General features: G+C 42.2%; 1 protein-coding gene across 1 annotated transcript in view; it reads left to right on the forward strand.

The window, feature by feature from the left end:
- The first annotated feature begins 6,486 nt into the window (after positions 1-6,486).
- pvalb6 (parvalbumin 6) overlaps positions 6,487-24,611 on the forward strand; it is a 49,541-nt gene continuing 31,416 nt past the window's right edge. Inside the window, exon 1 of the mRNA XM_079564045.1 lies at positions 6,487-6,730. The gene's annotated coding sequence lies outside the window, so the exon portion shown is untranslated. The remainder of the gene's footprint in view (positions 6,731-24,611) is intronic.

Consider the following 24,611-nt stretch of genomic DNA (forward strand, 5'->3'; position numbering starts at 1 on the left):
GCTGGCTTCAGACTTCTGCAACTTGTCTGGTATTTTCAACATGAGAAGGTTTTTTCCTCTCCTTGTGTCTGAACAGAATTAGAACCACCTTACTGCGGTTTAGACAAAGGATGTATACAAACACATGAGGCGCACACATTGGGGCTGTCTGATGACCTGGAAACAAGAATGACATGACTTTGAAAGACCATCAGTTGCCTGAAGTGGATCCAGAGGCCTGATGACAGAAGTGCGTGGGATTCCCAAAAAACACGGCGCATGGATTGGTGTGTATGGTGACCTACAAACCAAATGCTGTTTGGATGATTGATATGAAAAGAAACAGTATTAGCCTATAGTGCATTGACTTGAAGAAGAGGATAAATGTACAACTTTTTTATGTTTATACAGCGAATAATCAACACAGAATTGCCTTTTCAGAGCCTTTCCCACGTTACAATGTTCCGTCATGAAATACTTACACTGACAATGCCTTTTTCAGAAATATCTTGGCCCAAATGGCATTCCATATTTTTCATATAATCTGTACTATTTGGACACACTTTGGAGGTCAAGTTTAGTTTTATTTCAGTATTATTATTATAATATATTTTATTTTAGTCGGAATGTGCAATCGTGAAAACAGTTTATTAGCGGCACTACTACTTCTGATGTGAATATTTAGACATTTTCACCACGATATTACCGCTCAAAAGTTTGGGGTCACTTAAAATGTTTTTTTTCAATGAGGATAGCATTAAATTAATCAGAAATACAGTCTAGACATTGTTAATGTTGTGAATGCCTATTCTTGCTGGAAACGAGTGATTTTCACTGTAATACTTTGGGGGTGTTTCTAGCAACCATCACTCCAGTGATCCATTGTGTTAGCTAGTTGTGTTAGAGGTTAACTGATGATGAGAAAACCCTTGTGCAATTATGCTAGCCCTGCTGAAAACTGTTCAAAAAACTTTTGACCAGAAGTGAATATTAGTACAGCTCGCTGGAGGCATAGGAGGATCAAGTCTGTAGAGAAAAAGACCGCAAGTCTTAGTCACTTTCCATTCAAAAGTCAGAATGTTGGCAATGTTGTAAATGGCTGGGAAGGGACCTCATAATGTTATAAAATGTAAGCGCAATGCAGTGCCCCCTTCAGTGATGGCATGGGTTGCCTACGCCCAGGGACAACCCTGTTTGAGGTGCTCTGGCTCCTCCTTCAGCCCTAGATAACCAGGAATCCATTGCCTCCCACCCAGCTCTCGTTTCAGCACAGCTCTGCTCTCTTTCGCAGAGCAGCAAGAAGCCAATATACCACAGAGCTTTTATATAAAACTCGGCAGCACCCTCTGATACCACTGTAGCACTGATGTCTGACAGTAGCTACATCCATGTGGCTGGAGAGGCAACCGAAGTTTGTTTTGATGAGGAACACAAATTGAACCTTCTGGTCTTTTGTAAATCAAAACGGCATTTTTTTTTTAATTTTAGATAGAGAACGAGATGTGCTAAATAACCAAAATATAACCAAATACCTGTTAAAAGAATGTTGTTTGTTTTTATCCCAATCAAGGCTCATCCATTGTTACATCATTCAGAATCTCCACTGTTGCTGCAATGCATGAACCGCAAAGAGGCGCAGGTCAACAGTATGAGACTGCATCTCTCACACCTGGGGCAAATACTGCGGTTTCTCTTGCTTGCGCACCCTCGAGATCAACATCCTCCCGTCTTTCACCTGCATCTACACTCGGACCTTCATTGCACTTGAAATGAGAGGAGAAACAGCTTCTGTTTTAGTAACATTCATTGCCAGCATGATCCCAATGAGGTGCCCAATCTGTTGCTGTTGACTAGTACCATCAGGAAAACCCTCTGTGAGCTTAATGACAATGTAATGTAAATGAATGAGATCAATAGTCTGTGCGCTTGGGCGGAAAGTCAATTATGGGAGTGTGTTTAAAGAGAGGCTCGCGTTCTTGTCCAGGAGACACATGATGGTAATTATAATGTGTGTGGGCTGAGTGCACGGTGCTGATAAACTGCCCCACACGGCTAAGCCTTATCATATCTCACTCAGGCTCTCCCTTTGAGTCTCCCTCTCCATCACGCTGTCTTATTAAGACTGGCGGACTGCATTATAACATTGCGTGGTGAAAGGTTCTATCGAAGCATGCACAACTGTCTTAGCACTTGAAGACACTTTTTTACTTGTGAATTGATGAATCAGTCACACTTTGTGGTAAACTGGAACACTTGCGAGCAGTCAGCCAGGGCAGACTAACAGAAATGTTGCATCCAAGTTATTCTGAATTAGCGGAACAGCAGCCAAATTTGGAGATGACAATTTGCAAGACTCCTTCTTTTTTATTTGCCGTTGCCAAAAGCTTGTTGATTCATCTGTTTCAAAAATGTATGGTTAATGTTAGTTTACCTGAAAATACATTTGAACATACAGACAGTTAGTTGATACGTGTTTTATACAATTACTCATAAAAACAATTTTCTTCCTTTTTCGTTCTGAGAAGAAACAATGATGTCTGTGGCTGCAGTTGTGTGTAAATCCCTTAACTTCCTGTTTGAAGGCCTGCGGTGACTGTGCGAAGCTGGCAGCTGTGTTAAAGCTGCAGCCCCATGCGTCCCTACAATATAATCGTCAGGCCAAATTCTGCAAACTCCTGGAACGGTGCCCAGAGCCCCCTCGCTCTCTCTCGCTTCTATGTCATTGCGTGACTCCTCCATTGATTTAAACACATGCGACTGGCCGAAGCACTAAGCAGATGTGCTAACCCATTCCTCCTGGATCTCACAGAGATTGGGCCTATGGCATGCCACATTAGTGAGAGCAGACAACATCAGGCAAGAGAGGTACTACAGGGAAATACGTAGCTGCTGTTTATCCTACACTTTGTTGTTTTAGCCGACTTTCACAAAATTGTAAAGAACAACAAATCAAATTGAAGCTATATTGTGGCCTGACATTCTGCTGAAGTGTCCTGAAGTGTCCCTGAAATGTGGCTTTTGTTTATGTTGCATTACTACAGCCAATATGAAAAGAAACAAGTGGCTCAGAGTATTTGATCCCCAGTATTTAGCAAGTAAGTCCTGTGGTAGGCAATGTCACGCTCGGGGAGGTGGTGGCGGGGGGCATCAAACCTCTTTCCCCCAAGAGGATTCTGACAAATGTTTTTTGCACAAATACCTGTCCTAGAATTTACGGAATGAGCTACAAAGTCAAAGGGTGATGAGAGGTGTTACAGGGCCCCTCTCCGACTCTGTAATTTACTTTTGTTTCAAAACCATTCATATTGACCCATAGGCAAGGAAAGCACTTATTTTTGGTCCTCGAAATCACCCCTGTAGTGGCTAGGGGCAACTCCAGAAGGTTTGCTATAACATGGAAACTAATGGGGACTTTACACATGTCAAAAAAAGCTTGTAAGCCTGCGGCTCCAAAGACTTTATTGTCTCTAAAAATACAGTTGCTTCCTGTGATGACTCTGAGAAAAGAATCATATTTTTAACGATGCTGATGGTTATTTTTTAAAGTTGATAAACAGACTGTGGAGGCTTGTTGCTGCTCGGCCGGACTCATGGGGCCAGAGTTTCACACTTTTTTGTCCTTTTTTGGAACATACTCTGTGGGAGGAGACTGAGCTTCATCATGGATTCTCTCTCGACTGGAGTAATGAATGTACATGGAGATGAGTGCAGAATGACAGTCTATAATATATGTCTATGGTAGTAGTCTATGGTATTGCTCAGAGTGTAACAAACTTAAAACTTTATTTGAGCTATATTTGTCAGATACGTTTTATTTAACATGGATTAATTAAGAAAATAAAGAATTATAATAAGAGAGCGGAAGCTACTGATCATGTAAAAGCTCAAGCTAAAAGTAAGTAGCTAGCGTTAGCAACTTTTCATCGTAAGAATCTATGTTTAGGTGGTTTATTTATGAAAGATATGCAATGCGATTGAAACAGCAGCTGTTTTAGAGGATTAGAAAAAACAAAAACGTTTTACTACAAACATTAAAATTAAAATTTAAGGGAACCCAGAAAAAGCAAATGTTTCGTAACTTTCACAGAATGATATATCAAAATGAGGTAATATATTCTTGTGGGCCCACTGCTCTACTCTCCAGCCTCACACCCTCTGGCTCTGGAAGATATCACCATAAAGTTAATGGCAATAATATCCCAAGTGCCACACCACAGGATTACAGTGTTATTTAATGGATGGATGGACAATATTTCGACTTGGAAATTGACACAGGGTCAGGCAGCGTGGAACAGCTTACACACGCCACACTTGTACTCTTCTGAGCGGTAAAGGTTACAGCTTGTAGCAGCTTGTTTTGTGAAATTCCCTCTTTGCATGGTATGTAGAGGGAACTTTGAGGCTAATATTGGTTTTGATTAGAAAATGCAAGTTGTAGTATTATTGTACCGTATTGTGCTGTTGACACTTGGAAAACTGAGCCTTAAGTTGAGGGGTAAATGCTCACTCCATGAAGCCTCAAAGTCATCATGTTGCTAAACAGTCAAGCTTTACCCTGTAAGCTACATTCATGTAACTAAAATAACAGAACTCTACTGATGTTTCGAAGTCACTTGAGTAACTTTGATGGATAGATACAAGTAACTGCCAAGCTACACGTTAAGCTAGGGCTAAAGAATCGTAATTATATTATAAATAATAATAATTAAATGAACAAACAAACAAACACAAAAAGAATTGTAACATTTTGAGCTCAAATTAAGAGAAAGATGCCTGGGTGTTGGCTGCTCAATACCCCAGTGATGACCGACCCAATGAACCCTTCAACCACATCAGTGACCCTTCAACCCCATCAGTGACCCTTCAGCCCCATCAATGATCCTTCAGCCCCATCAATGATCCTTCAGCCCCATCAGTGACCCTTCAACCCCATCAGTGAACCCTTCAACCCCATCAGTGACCCTTCAACCCCATCAGTGACCCTTCAACCCCATCAGTGACCCTTCAGCCCCATCAATGATCCTTCAGCCCCATCAATGAACCCTTCAGCCCCATCAGTGACCCTTCAACCCCATCAGTGACCCTTCAACCACATCAGTGACCCTTCAACCACATCAGTGACCCTTCAACCACATCAGTGACCCTTCAACCACATCAGTGACCCTTCAACCCCATCAGTGACCCTTCAACCACATCAGTGACCCTTCAACCACATCAGTGACCCTTCAACCCCATCAGTGACCCTTCAGCCCCATCAATGATCCTTCAGCCCCATCAGTGACCCTTCAACCCCATCAGTGACCCTTCAACCACATCAGTGACCCTTCAACCCCATCAGTGATCCTTCAGCCCCATCAATGAACCCTTCAGCCCCATCAGTGACCCTTCAACCCCATCAGTGACCCTTCAACCACATCAGTGACCCTTCAACCACATCAGTGACCCTTCAACCCCATCAGTGACCCTTCAACCACATCAGTGACCCTTCAACCACATCAGTGACCCTTCAACCCCATCAGTGACCCTTCAACCCCATCAGTGACCCTTCAACCCCATCAATGATCCTTCAGCCCCATCAATGAACCCTTCAACCACATCAGTCAGTCCATCCATCCATCCATCCATCCATCCATCCATCCATCCATCCATCCATCCATCCATCCATCCATCCATCCATCCATCCATCCATCCATCCATCCATCCATCCATCCATCCATCTATCTATCTATCTATCTATCTATCTATCTATCTATCTATCTATCTATCTATCTATCTATCTATCTATCTATCTATCTATCTATCTATCTATCTATCTATCTATCTATAGCCTGTCCTTCCATGTTTGTCAAATCAGCAATGTTTGTGTGATGTTTATTTCATTCTTTGCATATAGTAGGGATGTTTTAGTAATGTTTTATGAGACAAATTTACCTATACGGGTATATAAGTAAAGTAATAAAGTACCCTAATCTAGCCAGTATCACTCTGTAACTGGCTTCATTATGTGTTCATCCGTTCCATCCATATTGCACTGACCACGGTATTTACTCACACAATTTGCAAGACATATTTAAAAGCTATAACAAAATGGAGTACGCATTGAAGACAATGATGTGAAATAACTTTTCTCACCATGTTTTTCCCACCTCAGCCTGCAACAACAATGATGACACTGACGATGTGACACTGCGCCAGTCGCCCTATAAAAAAAACAGACTTTGGGGGTATTCTGTAAACTCCAAAACGAATCTCACTCTATGTATCAAGCATTCACCTCCCTCCCTCTTCATGTGTCCCACCTTCCATCCATTATCGACAGTGCGTGGACTGTGATGAACTTCAAACCACCGTATAACAGACTGACAACACTCAGCATTTATTTGGCGAGATCAAAGGCATTTCTCTGATGCCTCTCCGTCCCTGTGCTTTAGCCATCCTCTTCATCACAATCCCGTCCGATCCCGATCCGTTGCACCCTCCCTCTCTCTGTCTCTCTCTCTCTTTCTCTCGCTCCCCTTCATCTCACCTCCAGCCTGCTCCTCCTTCCTCCTCTTTGGATCGCAGAGACCCGAGTGTGTCCACTTCTCCTCGCTCCCTCTCTTTCTACTTTATCTCTCGTTCTCTATCCCTTCTTTCCTTTTAATCTCTCTCTCTCTCTCTCTGTCTTCCTCTTCTATCTATCTATCTCTCTTCTCCTACTTCCTCGCCACTTCTTCGGCCACAGATTATTCCGAAGCGGGACAAACTAGAGGTATGTGTCTGCAATGCTTTGGAAAAAACAATGTCAAAGCTTGCTTCATTTTTTTTTTTTGGTGGGGGGGGATGTTGGATGTTGTTCTGGTGCATGCGGAGAGTTTTGGGAAATAGTCTGGAAACAAGTGCCGCATTTTCAGTCTCATCTGAATTCATGGCATATATAGAGAGAGAAGCAAAAGAAAAAGCTGTCAGCATAAGAGTTGAATTGTCCCATGCATAGGCTGTGAATGCGCGAGTGACAGAATGATTTCGTCTCCGTGTGGCAGAGGCATGCACGCGCCTCTTCGCCCGTAAGAGAAAATCCCATTCACAAACAGGACCCGAAGCGGACGACGTGATTGGCTCCCGTACTGCGTGCATGAGAGGAGAGAAGCCTATTCCGGTCCATTGATATAATGCAGAATACTATAGTGCTTTGTCATTGAAAATCTTTTGTCACGGTAGATTGGGTCGCTCCTTGCTCTCTGGATTGTCATTCCCCCCCCTTCGCCTCTATCTAACCAGCCACCCGGATTAACGCGTGTCCAGAAAGGCGACGGTCGGTCTCCGGGCGCAATCAAACCGTCCAATTAGAAAGTAGCGCCTGGCGAAGGGGGGAGAGAGGAGGGGGCTGCGGTGCATTGTGTGTGGATAGCGGAGATGTTAATGTATTTTATTCATAACTTTACCCCGCTATTTCCATCTTATTACCATGTTGCACTGTGCGACCTGTATTTCCTGTTGGGGTTTGGGGGGGGAAAGATGGCAGGAACTTGTTGTGCACTGTGAAATGTGAAAGGTACATTCTTGCAATATTGCTGTTGATGCTAAAAAAATTGCCAAAAAGACAAACACTATGCAGTAAATCACGCTTATACTCAGGCTATAATGCAATATTGCCATAGTTTTGCAGAATAGTTTCCCAGATGCTCAAAGCCACTTAACAGTTAGGTGCTGTGGGCGGGTAAAAGGCTCTTTCGACCACAGCAAAACCCTCATCATTTTGATATTGAGCTCTACCGCATCCACTTTCCTACAAATAGGCAAGGGGGTGAAACGTCTTCTTGCCCAACGACACAACAGCAGGCACGGGTAAAACCGGGTTTGAAGCGTGAATCCGTGTTGTCTTCCCATGTGTGTTGGCAGAAAAAAAAAAAGTAAAAAGGGGGCATATCATGGAAAGTTGGTGTTTTTATTCTTTTTTTGGCTATATTTTAACCAGAGATGTATTTTTGCTTCATTCACACAGTTTAGAGTGAGTACTTCTTGTACTGCTGAAGGGTCCCCATCTGTATTCCCTGAATTTTCTTGCATTATATCAAGGGCATTAAGCATATCTCTACGTTTAACCACTTAACTGCCATCCACCACAGGGATCTTTTCAGAATCTACAAGGTCTTAGCTTTCAAATGAATGCATTGCACCGACCTATAGGCTGTAAAAAGAAAACGCAACAAAAACATGACAAAAAAAGCAACAACAAAAAAAGCCACGGAAACACGTCAAAAAGGCCAAAGCCGCAAAAACGTGACAAACGCAGCAGCAACACAACAAAAAAAGTTTAGATCCGCTTTGTAGGTCTTAGCTTTCAAATGACGCCCTAAACTGGCCTCTTCGCTGTAAGCTCGCCAGTCTTTTAGATTTGGGCAATACCAAACTGGAGAAAAGATGAGGGTTGTGAAGTTAAAGCCCAAAATCGATCTCTGCATCCATTTTGAGCTCAAAGTGTGTTCATGATGACGCTACCGCATCTATTCGCTATAGCATGCCATTAGCTGAAAGGGAAAACCAATGCGTCATTCACACTACCACCTTCAGGAGGCGCTTCATGCAAATTCGAAACTCTGCCCACTCTCTTCTTATAGTCTTTTCTTTATGTAGACATTACTTCACTTTATAATGTAGAATATCAATACTCAGGCTGGTGCTGTGCCCGAGAGAGGGATCTTTAGCCTCAGTTATGCTGTAGAACAAACCATAACCTTATAGAAAACCCTTCAGCTCCCTCTGCCTCACTCCAGCACCTTAATGCATCCTCATATAAACTTTATCACCTATTCCACGCTAGATATAAAAGTCCAGCTTGATGCATAGGAGCGAATCCGTGCCGCTCTTCACCGGGATTTACCCGTTTTATGGGTTCAGGGCTCCACAGAGGGTGAAACAGCCAGGTATGATTTAATGCTAATCAGAGCCCCAGCTACTGCCAACTTGGTTAAGGTTTTAGAGATTGAGTAGTAAAAGAGCTGGAAGATTATATTGCGCCGGAGGTGAAAAGGAGGCGCAGAGACTCAGCGAAAGAGGAAAGGAGAATTTAGTATTGTAATTTAGACGGCGATAGCATGGTTTTGAAATGGCAATTTGCACAAGATCCCTGTGAAGTAAGTAGTGACGTCAAAGCGGGAAGTTGCATTGTGGTTCACTTGAATTGGCATTTTACCATTGAATACTGATAAACCGGCAAATCATATTGTGGTAATAAGGGGGAACATGTAGAAACATCATTCACAGTAGATACGTGTCAGCATTTCTGCACTTATCTATTGTATTGTATTGCATTTATTGTATTGTATGTATGAATGCAACACATCTAGATTAGTTTAAGAATGTAAATTAAATATTTCTTTTCATGTTTTGGATAAGTAGCCAAGCCATAACTCAGTCAAGGCTGTGCTCTGGGTTGCTGCAGGGTGTCAGCGACAGATTAAGTTTTTCACACCAGAACTTTTTTGGGCCTTAGGCTTTATTTGACAGGACAGAATAGTGAGAAAGGTGGGAAAGACATTCAGCATATTGACAGAGCTGGAATTCAAACCCATGACACTAAGGCAGGCAGCGTGTCATGTGTCCTTCAAAGTAACACATTTGGCTCTTTGAGAAATTGACTCACTGAATTAACTCACCTGACTCATTGAAATAATAAAGAAATAGACGGAACATGAGAAACCAAAGCTCGTTTCTCTATATATCCGCTCAATTAAAAACAAAAAACAAAAAGAAAATACAGGGTTGAAACGTTTGCTTTAAAGCGTCAGAACTACAATAGCCATAATTCAGCCTCTTAAGTTCTGAGGGCTGTGACAAATGAAGCACAGACAACAAATGCACCACTTTGAAGTCACAAAGCAAAGGCTGCTTCTAATCTAATTGAAAACTTAAAAACTCTTCCTTTTGGCCAAAAAGCCAGCCCATCCATTTGGGTTGCACAGGCTTGTATTAGTGTCCATTTTTGGCAAGTCATGTCGAACATAATATACCCCTGCTACCTCTTAGTCTACATGTGTCTTTGGGAATGGGATCAGAGAGGGTGAGGAGGAGGCTGGGCTTGGTTTGGGAGAGAGAGTGTGTGTGTGACATTGTGGTCCGAACGTGGTCTGAATGAACACTTCATGATTAACTTTCAACCGGCTGCTGTGCACTGCTGCCTCTGCTGCCTCTGCTGTGGGATGTGTCCGCCTTTTTACTCACTTCTCATAAAAATGATGTAGCGCTCAGGATTGTAATAAAAACCTGCGCCGCACAAGTCCCGGTTGTAAGATGAGATAACATTTTCTCATGTGTGCTATGGTTCCTAAGTGGCCCGTGTTGTGGTAGCTCAGTGATCTATGTGAAGGGAAGAGTGTGTTTTATAAAATGCTCAACATTTGAAGTAAGAGAATATGGATAAGTTAAGGAAAAATGATTGTCAGAAGATTGGAATCCACCAGGGCTGCACTTTGTCACCGCTCATGTTCATCATCATCTCTGTTGCTCAGAGTAGAGACACTGCTCCTCCACATCTAAAAGGGACATCGTAGGGCATCTGTCCAGGTTGCCTCATAGAAAAGCGCTGGATGGATGAATGTGCAGGCAGCATAGACCCATGTGGGTGAATGTACTTTTCAATTTTTAATCACTTTAGGATCTCTGAGAACTCTGGAGTGAACATGTTTTAAAAGTCATAAGGTTTATAGCTTGTGCAATCGCAAAGTTCGCTGTGTAAGTTTTCAAAGTACCCTATGAGCCAAAAATTAAGAAAGAAATGAAAATGAGTGAAGTGTGATAAAGAGATAAAGGGACAACGATTGATAGACTGGAGAGAATAGAGACAGGCAGTAGTGATAAGACAGAAATTACCTTTTGGTTGGTGCATTCATTCAGAAGTACAAATGAATTTCAACTAAAAAAAACAAAGATTGACTATTTTTACAGCCACTGACCGCCAAAAATTACTCAATTACGAGCCGCATTGCGTGTGACAAAGTAGTGGACGCCTTAATGGGTTGCCGCATTCAATTTGACCTTCATTCTCCCGCTCCTCTCCACTCCCACTGTATCCTAAACACTTGTAAGCATCCATCTCTTCTGTCGCCCCCCCCCCCCCCCCCCTGCTCCACCTGTGTGCGCCGTGCCGGTACAAGAGCTCCGTGGCTGTCTCACACATGGTCACTAAAGCGTTTCAGATGCCAAAGAGCTTGTTCGAACGATTAAAATAGTATTTCAGAGGTCACGCCGGCACCATTTCCATCTCGTTCTGACACAGGGAAGCTTGATCGGGTCGCTTCAGCCAGAGTGGATTTAATTATGAAGAGGTTGGCAAAAAAAAAAAGTGAGGAAAAACTGCTTTAAAGCTACATTTAATGATGTGTCATAATTCCTGTCATAACACTATGCTCACAAAATCAGTGGCATGTGGGCAAGTGGTTAGCCTCAGTAAGGAGGTTGGATTCTGGGACGGTTTGGAGCTATCACGAATAGGTGTTGTATGTCTGGCAAAGTTTTTAAACACCACAATCATTTAGGGGGGGATACAGTATGACTTGCTTAAGGACACAATGTTGAAAGATAGATCAAATACTAAGCATGTTTGTTAGTAAATCAATCCAGTAGGTCTGCATACAGCTTTTTCACAGTTTCCACTTTGTTAGATATACAGGGTGGGGCATGGGAAATAACACGCCTGTTATCCATTTACATTGGAGATTTAATTTGACACAGTTTTGAAAAGACTTTATTTTAAATGTTGGTCTCCATTGTCAATACACAGACGATTTTGGAAGTTTTGGTCCACTCATTCAAGCATGTGGACCCGTATACTAACAATTTCAATGTTATTCTGTAGGTCTTCCAGGGTTGTTATAAACCAGGGATTTGAGAAAACCCCACAGGAAATAATTACAAGGGCTAAATCAGTCGCATGGGGAAGGCTTCTCAAAAAAAAAAAAAAAAATCAATTGAAATCATTTGTATGGGTGAAGATGGAGCAATAGTTTGATGAAGAAAACGTCCCGACATGCCAAGGGCAAATGCATGTTTACGAGCAGAACAGAGTGGCCATAAGAAAAATATGCCTCTGCTCCCTAAACAACAGCATATTTGTGGGGTTCCTACCATTGGGCCCTCGCCCACCCCCTCCTTAACATCACAACCCCTTATCAAAAAAGGAAGTTCCCACGTCCCACCCAGTTCATGGCATCAGGTTTGGCTCTAGTCTTTGAGGGTTTAAGCAAGGGTGTCATTGATGTCCACTTCATTTACTTTTATAAGAGATTGCAGACAAGGTAAAGTTATTGACCCCTAAATCTCCTTCAGCCCCTCTGTGTGAATAGAATAGGCAGGCAGATTGCAGAAGCTGCCCATACTCCCATTAGCACGGCCCTATTCACATACAACTCACATTACGTGATGCTATTAACCTTACCCTCCAATGCATTTAGCTGTTTCCAAGGTATGGTATGTAAATCACAGAATGAATGATGAGCGCGCGCCGGCACCCTGTCAGGATCTAATTGCGCCGCCGCAGCTCGTAACTCGGGCATGTGGTCCCCAACAGCGGCCCGTTTAGCGACACATATGTTCCCCTGCTCTGATGAGAACGTTCCTGATCATAACATCAAAGATGAAATGGTCACGTCCGGAAACTGTTGCTTTCCCCCCGCTGAGCACGCAATCACATTTGCTCAACAGCATACTTCAATGTCATCCCACTCCCAGACAGCGGGCGATGATTGGCAGCTCCTCTTCACCACTGGCCCCTCCCACGGCCAAGGTCAAATGCAGGCGTTGAGTTTCAGGGGAGGGCATCTGATCAAAAGAACATGGCTTGGCATCATTGTGAGAGTCAGACTCATCACTCAGTCACAGGGGTGATAGAAAAGAAAGGGGGAAAATGATTTAAATTCAAAGATGATTTTTAAGTTGTTCCCTTTGGCCTTATGTCACAATGTTAAACACACAGAGGGCATCTGAGGTAAACCCCAAGCCATTGAACTATACCCACAATATGATATGAAAATGACAAATGATAAATGAATCTCAAATTCCTGTGGTACAGATGTGATTGACGTCAACAGAAGAACATCCACTTACAAGCCAGGAAGGGCATCTGGAGTGATCGTGACAGAAAACATTCTTGATAAAAGATATTGAATAAAACTCCAGGTATGAAATGACGCATTCTGACAGGGCAAACGTGGCAGCCATCTTGTGACTTCATTAATTCAACGGGATAATGTGAGATACACTCATTGTTTGTGATTGGCTGTATTTGGTATCTCAGTTAGGAGTTTTCTCAATTCATTCCCAGGGTTAGCATACAATGATTAGCATTCATTGTATCACTGTCCCATGTTCAACAATATTGGCCATGTCGTGTTAAAAAGAACAGAAATACTGTTTTAAAGTAGGAAACAAATGTTACATTTGGTATTGATTTAAATTAATGATTTGAAGTGTTTGACAGAGGAAAATCCATGAACAAAGTCTCCTATGACACTGAAATTTGAAAACTGCAGTCAGTCACAATTATCAAAGATCAGTGGTTTGATTCCATTTGATTCCATTGCACTGGGTGAGAAGGGCCAGTTCGTTCCAATGTATTACTATGGCCATGTTCGATCTAGAGTTTTATTAAAGATCTTTGATTCTTGATATTCAATTTGCTCCATTCTCAGGACAATTTTGCCATAAAAATAAAAAGTTTTCTTTGCTAGCTCTTCTTTGCTAACTCCTTACGACTAACATTAGCAGCCTTGTTACAAAATACTACAAGATTGCAGCTGTTGTGGAAAGCACAAGGTATTCAAGGAACAACATACCTCATGATTCTCAATCAAAGCCTGTTTTTGTGCTGAAATTGCCAGATAATGTTTGCATGTGCGCGCGCTGACAGCACCGGGGCTGGAACAGAGCCACCTGCTAATAGGAAATTATGAGCGTGAAGTGAGCGAGGTCTAGCGAAACATCCAGTGCCCGGGGGTGGGGCTAATATTTAAATAAATGATAGCATCGCGGCACAGATTTGTTCAGGGTTCATGCGAGGCTGTTGGAAATGATCCTCTAACTATTCATGCAGCGATTCGAAATTGATGGATGAGTTGTTATTTAGCAAACAGTGAGCAAAGTTTATTTCTGAGCTTGGCACCCAGTTGATTCCCAGAGCATGAAAGCGTCCTAGTTTATATAGTTATTTCAGTCAGTGACACTCTCCGATATGGCACTCAGAATTGCGAAAGGTAAAAATTGTAGTCATAAATTTGAAAAACAAATCTTGGATGCAGATTGTAAAACTTCATTATTATTTTTTTCTCTCCAATTGGCTCATTGGATTCTTTTAATTTGATTTGCATTTAGCCGCGAATACCGACAAAGCTGAATAAAGACTTTCTTGACACAAGTGTTGACATGCGTGTGAGTATATTCTGTCAAGGTCACAGAGTGTGTTCTAACTTCGGAGAGGTTATCCCGGGACACCAGGAGGGGGCCTAGTTGCAATTATAAAACTCCTGACCCCTTAAATGAGATCATTAACAAAGCCCTGGTCAGATGGGACGGACTGGAGCAGAATGGGACTTAGACTTTTCTTATTTTAGAGCCACATCTTATTCTGACAATGAAGAAAATTGAAATGGGCTGATGGTGTGACCCAGTTCATTAAAGCCACTTAAAGCTGGAGTCGTTTTGGGACCAACATATAGATTTATATAGGAGCAATTTGGAATCCTGGGTAACCATTCTAATTTGATTGTCCCATTTGAGGAGTTGGGTGTCCTGGAGGAAGAACGCACAAGACACACATGTACGAGTGTCAAAATAAAAAAATGTTTGCAGTCTTTAAAATGGTACAATAAATTTTTTCATATTTAGCAAACTGCAAACGTGACATCAGATGAGCAGAGCGCTGTAGTCCAGCTGTGTTAGCCGGAGGTGCTTCTCCGGTGTAACACTCACCTGTTAAGTCTGCACTGACGCGACTCACTGTGAAGGAGCTTATTAGCAAGCAACTGCAGAGAATGCTGTCACAAACATTTCCACTGTAGCTGACTCTGTCTCTGGTTTGTTTGGACTGAAACATCTTCGAGTGCTACAATGGTTGGGACTACAACAGAGAAGAGCTGTGATTGGTTCAGCTACACCGGGGGTTCCCAAACCTTTGCGGCTGGGGTTTGACACATAGACAACTCGGGACCCCTCATTTTATACAATGATTGTTTCTCATGCTACTTTAGGGCAGAAAAACATTTTACAGTCAAGTTAAAACAGTTTAAATGGTTTGTTTTAAATATAAGAATGGATTTCCCAAATTAAATGCCGTTTTGCTCTAAAAATACTGAAAAAAGTAGCATTTTTCTTTTTATTTCATCTTGAAATCATCTCCACCCAAGGCCTTGCAACCCCCTGAGTGATCCCGACGCTCTCCTCCATAACCTGTGCTCCATGTGTCCAGATTCACCTTCTTTTGTGCAGAAAGGAAGTGCATCTGGTTAGCCGGGCTAGCCTTCTCAACTTGTAGGCAGCAAATTGTGAACACTGGACAAATACATTTGTGTGTAAGTGAGTTTATGAAGTTATTCTGAACTCCTCTGCAAAATATTAAAGTAAACAAGCAGCTAGAAGACATATGAAAGTAAGCTAACAGTAGCTATGTAAAAACATATTTTTTTACAACCACGTTTTGGATGCATACCTGCTCCTGAGGGCTGTCTTGTTTATCCTCTGACTAATCAGTGGCCAACTGTCTGTTGACTTCACATTTACACTCCGCTCATTTTGGCCCAAGGGGGAATGTGGTCCGAGATGTTAGCATCAAAGTGAAAGTGCTTCAAAGCCAGGTAGATGCTCACTGAGTAAAGCCGAGTGTGGACTAGAGGGAAATACCCTTTTAATGTACGCCAATTAACTCCAAACGCAAAGTGCTGTGATTATCATCACCAAGTTCAATCGTTCATCTTTATTTGCAGTCATTTTATGAGATCAGAAACCAACAAAACTTTTCTTAAACCCTGTTGAGTTTTTATGGTGTTAGTTCCGAGGAGTCCAAGCGTTGGACTGAGAGAACAAAGGTTTCACAGAATGCTGATCAGGAGACAGGCCATCACTCAGAGCAGCAGCTGAACTTCAAACCGAACAGGAGTCTGACCCCAGATGACATTATCCCCGCTCTGCTGTTCAAATCACTAACCAGCTCCACTACAGGACCATGGAGACCTCCGGACAGATCAAACAGACCAAACTTCTTCCACCAAGTAAAGTTCTGTATAACATTTCTTTTTACGTCTTTATACGTCTCAGCCTTTTCAGTTCATTAGTATCTTTTTAGTTCCTGACAGCAGATGTTGTATTCATCGTCTCCAGACACATTTATTCTGTTACAGTTATTTGAATAGTGAAGGTTTTGACTTTCTAATTATAGATATGGAAAAGATGGAGGCAATTAACTGAGCCTAATTCAAAAATTCACCCCATACGTCTCCAAATATAAACATTGGCTTGGGATTCCAAAACACGGCAGTTATTCACAAATCCACGACAAAAAGGCGTAATGATATTTTTTTATTGCTCAATGAATGAATGCATGGACACAATTAACGCTGCACAACCCAAGTCTTCTGATGTTCAAGACATGAAAGTAAGTAAATAAATACAAAATCCTCCTTTACAGCAGGGAATGGAAAAGACGCACTGCTTCTATGCCATTTATTCACAAACCATTGCATATAGGGCAAAATATCCATCAAATTAACTGCATTCTTCACCACAGGGAGATGTAAAGACTTTTTCAGGCTAAGTGGCTATGACCTGAAAAATCCCACTGGGCAGAGCAATGTCGCGGCGGGAGTCCCTTATTCGAGATAAGTGACTTGCAAACTTTGACCGCCTTGGAAAGTACTGTATTTGGCTTTTATAGCTTCACCGTGAAGAGTACAATCCCAGGAGCAGCATCCTAAGAAATATCATCACAAGAACCCAAACCGACGCTTCTTCTTTGAGAACTCCTTTCTATTTACCATTTTGGACTTCGTTTCTGCTTTAGATTCAAAACACGGGATTAGGCCCGACAAGGCTTTACCGTTCCCTGGATAATGTGAGCGATATCCTCTGTTTGATCACTCCTGTCTCGGCTGTATCGCCACGTCTTCCTGTACCTCCAGCTCTTCCATATGACCTTCATTTCCCATTCCCTGACTCTACAGTTTATTTAATCCGCCATCCTTATCCTATCAGCCCTCCCTCTTCTTCCTCCTCTTCTTCTTCCCAGACTTCATCTCAGCTTTATCGCCCCGTCTTTGCCTTCGCCGTTCTAGCACTGTCGTTCCCAAAAGACTTATAGCTTTGAGATTTTCTTTCTCCGTAATTTATTTTTGGCACGCCTAGTCTTGCAAAGTTGGCTGCGTTGGATTTTTTCCCTATAGTTTTGTCATCTCTTTCTTTTTGACTGACGGGCAAAAAAAAAGAAAAAAGAAAAAGCAAACCAGGGCATTTGAGCAGATGTATAGTGACCATGTTAAGCCAGTGTTGTGCTCGTCATATCCCAACCCAGGGCAGACAGGCTGATATAATCTTTAGAGGCATTAGATGATGCCATGATTTTCAATTTCACATTGCACTGGTTTGGAACATAACTCATGTCTTTGTCTTTTTCTGTGATTTGTTCTTGTGTTGTACAATGTTTTACTAAAGAGCCTATAGCCTTTACAAATGCACGTTTACACATTTCAATTGCGCAGTTCATGTTCTCATCTATCATCCGAAAGGTTATAGAGAATCAACTTTAACCATGCCCCCCATTGGCACATGTTTCAGTAAACCTTTATATTTAGTCTGTTTCTCGCTTCAACACTCAAAACGCAAGCCTACCATCAGATACACGTCACACAGAGTAACGCATGAACATGATGGCGGCTTTCACAAGAGGAGAGTTCTGTGTTCATAAAGTCGGGTGTTTTCGTCGTAAAGAAAATGGCTAACGCTAACTCTATGCATAGTTACAGTTACAAGATAGGAAGATAGGACGTTCCAAATAGTTTTCATAATAAAAGAAGGAGTCATTGCTGATGCAGTTCCATTTGACAACACGTCTTCTAAAGTTTTCTGGATGTGAATGTAGAATGGTGATTTGGAGTTTGTCTTGTGTAGGTTTTGATGGCAAGGGACGCTGACAGCAACTTATATACAGAGAGTGGAACATCTTGTACTTGTGAATCCACTCTTGGCAGTTTGTTTTTCTCTTTCCACTTGGATCTCGACTTTAACTCCCATTTCGCCTCCACTCCCCCATCCGCGGAGAGGAAGGCTACACCGGGCCGTGGGCAAGTCTTAGCCACTGGAGTGTGACCCAAGTGTTAGCCTGGTGTGAGTAAGTGTGCATGCCCCGACTGATGCAACTATACCAGGACTGTTGGTGCTGCAAGGTCAAGTGCACACTCGGTTAGGCTGAGCCGCGCAACGGATAGAAGGCAGTGTTTTAGACGTGTTGACAAGTCCCGCAGACATATGTCACTAAATAAGCACTATGAATGAGGAGAACTTGTTCGGTCAATTTTTTCAAAAGAGTTGTCGCAGGAGAGGAGGATGCGGAACCATTTGCATGAACTAAAATAGAAAACTTTTTACGGCTGAGTGCGGGGCAAAGCGGTGGAGAGCGAATAGGAGGATGTGGGCGAATTGGCGGATGTGGAATCTTTAGTTTTCACCAGCTGCTTTCCATGACTTTGGCCGCTGCGACTGCTGTTGCCGCAGCAGTGACAGCGACAGCAATGCACTCTCAGGAGGAAAAGACGGAGCAGGTCAAGAGGAGGAGACAGGTAGAGTCGGATAATGACACCAAAATGATGATCAAGAGTCAATAAGCTTCTGTTTACATTTATATTTGGGATAAGTATTTGGGCAACGACCCATCTTTGACATTTAGCACTCGCCCTACAATCCATTAAAGCAGAACTAAGTAACTCATGCTCCTAGAGGCCATAAGCGCCACTGCAGGTGTCGTAGCATGTTGTGGTTTTTTACTTATTAATTGTCTGTGAGAGTAAATACTACGCTGACAGAAAAGACAAAGGGAGAGAGGGATATTGTACATCCAATTACACAATGGAGATAATTTTTTTCACTCAAACTTGGCTGTAAATACTGTTTAAGCGGTGCTAGTCCGCAGTTAGCTTTGCCCGTTAGCCTGTTAGCTTTTTCTTAGTGATTCTATTAGTGTGTATTGCACCTCCGACCTGGCTTGAGACACCAGGGGGAGATGAAAGACTCCCCAATCATCCCTTTAACACTTGTATTACCCCCAGAGGCACTACGAAAAGGACTTATTAAGGCATACAAATATCAGCTGGAATGATGACAGAGGGTAACATTGTGTCAAATTATCACAAATGATTGTAGCCTACATTAGTTCTCTCTTCATTTTATTTGTCAGAATTAGACATTTAGGTTTAATTTTATTGATGAAGTTATTTGCAAAAAGTCTTAATGTTCAATTAACAATAACAACCCTGATAAAACTCACCCCTCGTGCCCTTCATAGAAATCTATAGGCCCTTGCTGACTTTAAAAGTAAAAGTGTGGTCACGCCTGATACCCCCAACCCAGATGTGTGTGCTTTTTGATAAACACTTGCAGTTAACCTCACAATAGCTTCCCATTAACTGTGAAAGAATCTATATTTAGCTGTGCCTAAATATCCACCAGCAAATACAGTGCAGCGCAAGTGAGGCGTGTGTCAATACATTAAGCACTGGTTTAATGACGCACAAAATGAAATGGATGAACAACAGTCGACGGGGTGAGTGCCTAATTACGGAAAACCGTTAAGTGTTGCCAGGGCAGAATGAATCTCTAAAATGACATGGCAAAGCTGTTGGGGGAATACGGCCGAGCGTCGGTGTAAATTGGCACGTTGCGTTGATGGAGACTCAAGGTCAAAGCAACAAAACGGCAGCGTATACTGACACCTATGGTGACTCTCTTGGTGGCCAATCTTCTAACTGCAACTTACACAGCGTCCCGCCCCGCACGCCCCCGCAACCCCTCCGCTCGCACATCATCGGCGCGGTGCTGAATACAAATGGCGTTTCCCTTTCTTGGTTCGGCTATTCTATAGCGCTGTAGGCCAGAGGAGAATGGGAGATGGGGCGTGGATGCGTCCTGCCAAAAGAAAAAGGCAATGCGGCGAGGAGGGCTGAGGACACAAAAGGAGGGAGTTGAGAGAGAGCAGGTACACGTGGATGGATGGGAAGAACACGGAGAGGGGAAGGATTGAACTTACTAACGATATACTTCAAAAGGGGATGGTAGTAATGTGCCCTTTGGGGAGGGGAAGCACTAAGATAAACAATCATTTTAGATGTGAAAAGTTTGGAAATTTTGTAAAGAGCAACTGTTATGGGCCGCCCACGGTTCTCGTGTCTCATTGGTGGACTTGTTTTCCTCCCTGGCTCTGATTGGTTCCTTGTATTGGTGCTGCGCTTTGCCGACCACCCAATCATCTGTCTCCACCCATCAAAGACCAATAAAAGTGCCGGTCACCTGATGCTTGGGGCGGCTGGGACTTAGTTTTGCAGCTTGCCTTTGGTTTGGTTGTGTCTCCAGTGTGCTCTTGCTGTAACTGTTGTTTGAGGTTAAAAATGAGACACCAGTGTTGTGAATTCGAATTGTAATTGCCTACTTTTGTTGTTATTCTTTGCATTAATTACTTAAGATAAATTGTTATCTTTCTTTTACCCATTTACATCTCGGGTTTTGTACTTCCCTTCAAGAAGCAGGTCGTAATAGCAACTACAAAGCCCTTCTCTTAAGAGCGCCGTTCGGTCCCACAGTGACTCTTGAAGTGAAACTCCTATAGAGTTAGATAAAATCCACTGTTATGGAGATCTGCCATATTTGTTGGCTGTTAGCATACATTTTCTATAGACTAGCATTAGCTAAAAACAGCAAAAAAAAAAGTCGAGAAAAAAACTGGAGCAGCTCCGTTAGCTGTTGAGTCACTATTGGTAAATACATCTAACGGTCCACATGTTTTGATGTGAACAATAACTCCAGTATTTTACTTTTTAAAATCTTAAGCTAATCTCATCACAATCCTGAACTCTATTAACAAATAATAACATTTTATTATCCAAACGGGCACAAACATGGTTCATTGCCTTCCCAGAACTGGAAAAGAGCTTTCATTTACATCACCATATTGCACACACAGTGACCTTGTTTACGTTAAGCTTAATCCGCCTGTCTCGTTGCCTATGCTGTAATTTCACGAGCATTCGAAGGAGAGGTGGAGGATATGCAAATCAGGTTCAAAGAGCATTGGCAGTATATTATCTTTATGGCGAGACATGGCTTGCTTATGGAAATTAAAGCATATTCCACGCCTTGGAACCCACCTGGCTCCTCACAATAGGCTCTTGGGGAGAGATGGAGAATCCAAAGGCGTGACCTCAGGCAGCTGTAGAAAGGCGTTTGCTCGGCTGAGGCAGAATCACATTACATCCAGTCATTGCATTCGGAGTTCAGATCGGAAATATTGACCATCGCAGCTTTGACTTTCACCTGTAAGATAATACGAGACGTGAGGGTATAGGCTGAGTCAGGACCACTGTGTTCTTTACATCAAACGACCAGTGACATGCAGTAATATAAGAATGGAACGCAACACTACGTACTTTTTCAAGGAGACGAGACACATGCTCTTCTCCAGCCGAGGTGCAAACTTTCTGTATGAGTCTGTCTTATAGCATCAACAGTTTGTTCTTCACCCACTTTCATAGTCTGCTGTCATGTCTAATAGAGCCCACTGTATGTCTGCCAAACAAACAACAGGAATTGAAAACTTTGGCCTGTTTGGTTTGGGTTATGGCTAGGATTATGGTTTGGTGACAGAGTAGACATTGAAGGCAAAAAACATATGCACTCTCATCAGTTGTCACAATGGGGAGGTGCCTATGTTCCTTGGTACTTATGTTCCCCCATCTTACAAAATGAGGGAAACTAGGTATCCGCTAGTACCATGATTTGTATTTAGTGTTTCCAGCTTGGCCACTCTGTCACTGCATCGAACAGAATGAAATCATTGTCTTTGACCCCCAGACACAAAGAGAATGTGTTATCTGTCACCTCGAGTCTCTCTCTAAAACCAAAAAATCAAGTTTGAAACTTAGGAGTAATCATGGACTCAGACCTGAAGTTAAACAGCCACATTAAAGCAATAACATCAGCAGCTTTTTAGCATCTAAAAACATTTCCAAGATCAAATGTATAGTGTCTCTTGTAACGGCCTGCTCACTGTTAGAGAGCTGCAGTACATCCAAAATGATGCTGCTCGAGTCCTGACAAGAACCAGGAAATACGACCATATTAGTCCAGTGCTCCGGTCTCTGCGCTGGCTTCCTGTCGCTCAGAGAATAGAATTTAAAACAGCTCTGCTTGTATATAAGTCTTTAGATGATTTAGCGCAAAAATACATCTCTGACATGCTACAGCCGTATGAACCATCTCGGGCCCTGAGAACTTCAGGGATGGTTCTTCTGGTGGTTCCCAGAGTCAGTAATAAACACGGTGAGGCTTTCAGTTTCATGCAGCTAAAATCTGGAACAGTCTTCATGAGGATCTGAGACAGGCCTCGAACCTGACAATGTTCAAATCCAAGCAGAAACCAGTTATATTTTACTAATGTTTTATGGATTGATTTTATTTGCCTTTGAGTAATTTTATGCAACTGTGAAGCACTTTGAATTTCCTTGTGTATGAACTGTGCTCTAAAAATGAACGTACCTTGCCTTGCCATTAAGGCTGGACGTCCCTGTGTTTTACTATTGTGCTAACTAGTCAATTAAATACCCTACTCAATAGTTAGCCTGCCAGCTCAAAACGCTAAAATACTGTCTGCCCATTTTATCGGCCGACTTCTTTCACCGTTTAAAAAAAATAATCACATCAAGTTTAACATTTGCAACGCTCGTCGCATCAATAAAAGCGTATTAATTTAGATTAATTATCCACAATGTGTGTAATTAGTTTGAGTGTTTTTTAATTACCTGACAGCCACACTTTTCCCCGAGCATCCACGCGGCGTCGCAGGCTTTAGCGTTAGCATGCTCGCGCAGTAGCCTGGCTGATTTGATTTGTCGCGACCTCCATTAGCTCCTGGCACGCTAACAAGGGTGAACGCAATCACCGACCTTCAGCCAATCACAGGGTTAACTGAGGAGAAAGCGTGGATTTTGGGGTTTCATCATTTCGCCACAGGCATAAGGAGAGGAAGTGTCTTTAGGGGCTATCGCTCATGACAAGGACAAGATGTGATGGGTGCGCAGAAGCCAGAAATGAGTTAATCTGTCAAAGTTGCTTAGTGGTAGCTTGGAGCAAGGTGAATAATATTATTGACATTGCTTAAAAGTGCTATATGATACTTCACTCGAGCCTGATGAAATACTTTTGGACTCTTTAGAGTGGATATAGCCTATGCATATAGTTGCCGCTTATAAAACTGTTTTTGGGCTTTTCAGTATTCATATTTCTTGTGCTATAACTTGAAATAATTCTCATGTATGGAAAAGAGAAGTCATCATCATGGGCTGTGTTTGTGTCTCATTGTCAGCAGCTGGAGTTAAACAGCCTAAAAACAATACAGTGGGAGGAACATGCATGTGAACACTTTGGAATTTCTTACATTTCTGCCTCAATTGGTCATAAAATGTGGTCTGATCTTCAGAATGAGTAAGCAGTGTCTGCTTAAACTAATACTACAAAAACATTGACATGTTATCATTTTTAATGGCCATAAGATGTAAACATTCTCAGGACAGGGAGGAATAAGTAAGTGAACCCTTGGATTTAATAGCTGGCTGACACTTCGTTGGCAGCGATAACTGCGTTTTCAATCAGGATGAATCTGAAACTGTTGCTGTTCAGCAAGTTTCCTGGGTGCACTTACTTATTCCTCTCTGCTGTCCTGTGAATGTTTACATGTTATGGCCAACAAAAATATGATAACATGTTAATGTGTGGGTGACAAGCAGACACATTGTTGTGATTTTATAAAGATCAGATCACATTTTATGACCAATTTAGGCAGAAATGTGAGAAATTTCAAATATCATTCACATACATTTTCCTCCCACTGTATATGATGCACCATTTTTAATCAAGCCCCCCCCCCCATATCGACAACATATCGACAACATATCGACAACATATCGACACAGTACCTTCCCAAGTAAAAAAAATCCTAAAAAAAATATTAAGAATATTAATAAGATACTTTTTATTTCATCAAACTGCGGTAAAACAAGTCAGACAAAGTCAGTAAATAAAATAGAATAAAATTTTGCTCATTCCAAGTGACTATTTTTACATTGTGCCAAGTCTGTGGAAATTGAGAAATGGAGAACTTTATAGAGATGTCTGTCTTTTCTTTTTGTGGGTGTCGCTAAAGTAGAGCATCTGAGAATTAGACCAAGCTACACAGTCAGACGCAGCAAATCCATGTAAAAATAAATAAATAAATAAAAATAGGACAAACACCAGTAAACCAGATTTAGTGTGTCATTGTGTGTGCGGTGACTCACAGTAAGTGCTGGATAGTTGCCTAAAGAGGCCTTCATGTCTGTCTGACTCAACCCACACACACACACACACACACA

This window comes from Gobius niger (assembly GCF_951799975.1).
Source record: "Gobius niger genome assembly, chromosome: 10".
NCBI classification, from domain to species: Eukaryota; Metazoa; Chordata; class Actinopteri; order Gobiiformes; family Gobiidae; genus Gobius; species Gobius niger.